This window comes from Tupaia chinensis, unplaced genomic scaffold (assembly GCF_000334495.1).
Source record: "Tupaia chinensis unplaced genomic scaffold, TupChi_1.0 Scaffold000132_1, whole genome shotgun sequence".
Lineage (NCBI taxonomy): Eukaryota > Metazoa > Chordata > Mammalia > Scandentia > Tupaiidae > Tupaia > Tupaia belangeri.
Genome location: NW_006159601.1, coordinates 334,954 through 335,771, shown reverse-complemented (window position 1 = coordinate 335,771; position 818 = coordinate 334,954).

The window sequence follows — 818 nt, the reverse complement described above, 5'->3', positions numbered from 1 at the left end:
TTGTTTAACTTTATTTATTTATTTTAATTTGACCAGAAAGGGACAGAATGAGAGAGAAAGCAAGCCACCCGATCCAGGACTAGAACCGTGGTCAACCATGTGGGAGTCCAGCACCCTTAATCACCATGCCACCTGCCGGCCGTTCTTAGCACAAGTGCCTCCTGCCTGTGTTCTCTGCAATGCTCTCTCCCTGTTGCAAGCCATTCCGACTTTCCCAAGGGCTGCTGTGATTATGCGGTAATTAATATACACTTGTCCTAATAAATTCCTAGCGTCCAAAACCAACTCAGCCCAGGTAACTATTTAGTTTGATTTCCTATTATTCCAGGCCAGACCATCACTCTCACCATCTTACCTACCTGCCCCTGCTGTGCCGCATTAACTGCCCTGGAACATGCCCTTCTTGCCCCCACTGAAACCATAGCCACCTCTGTTAGGCATTAGCGTTGTTTACTGGCTCTGAGTTGCCTCTACCAAGGACACAGCATCTTGCCTCCCCTCCCTGTGAGGCTAGGCATGGCCACATGACTTGTGGTCAGTGAAATGCTACCCAAAGTGTGTCACCTACGATGGAAGTGTTTAGGAGCTAGTAAGTGACTGTCCAGTCCTGTCTTTCCTTGCCACGATGACTGAGGGGACGTGTGTGTAACTATCGAGCTGCTACGAAGCCTACAGCCTGGGCTGAGCCCAAAGCCACAGGACAGCTGCCCAGAAGGGTCACCGGTTCTGCAGTGGGATTTTTGTTTTGCAATATGTATGCAGTAACTTTTGTTATTTAAGTCACTAAAATTCTAAGACTATTACCATGTGCTATGTTT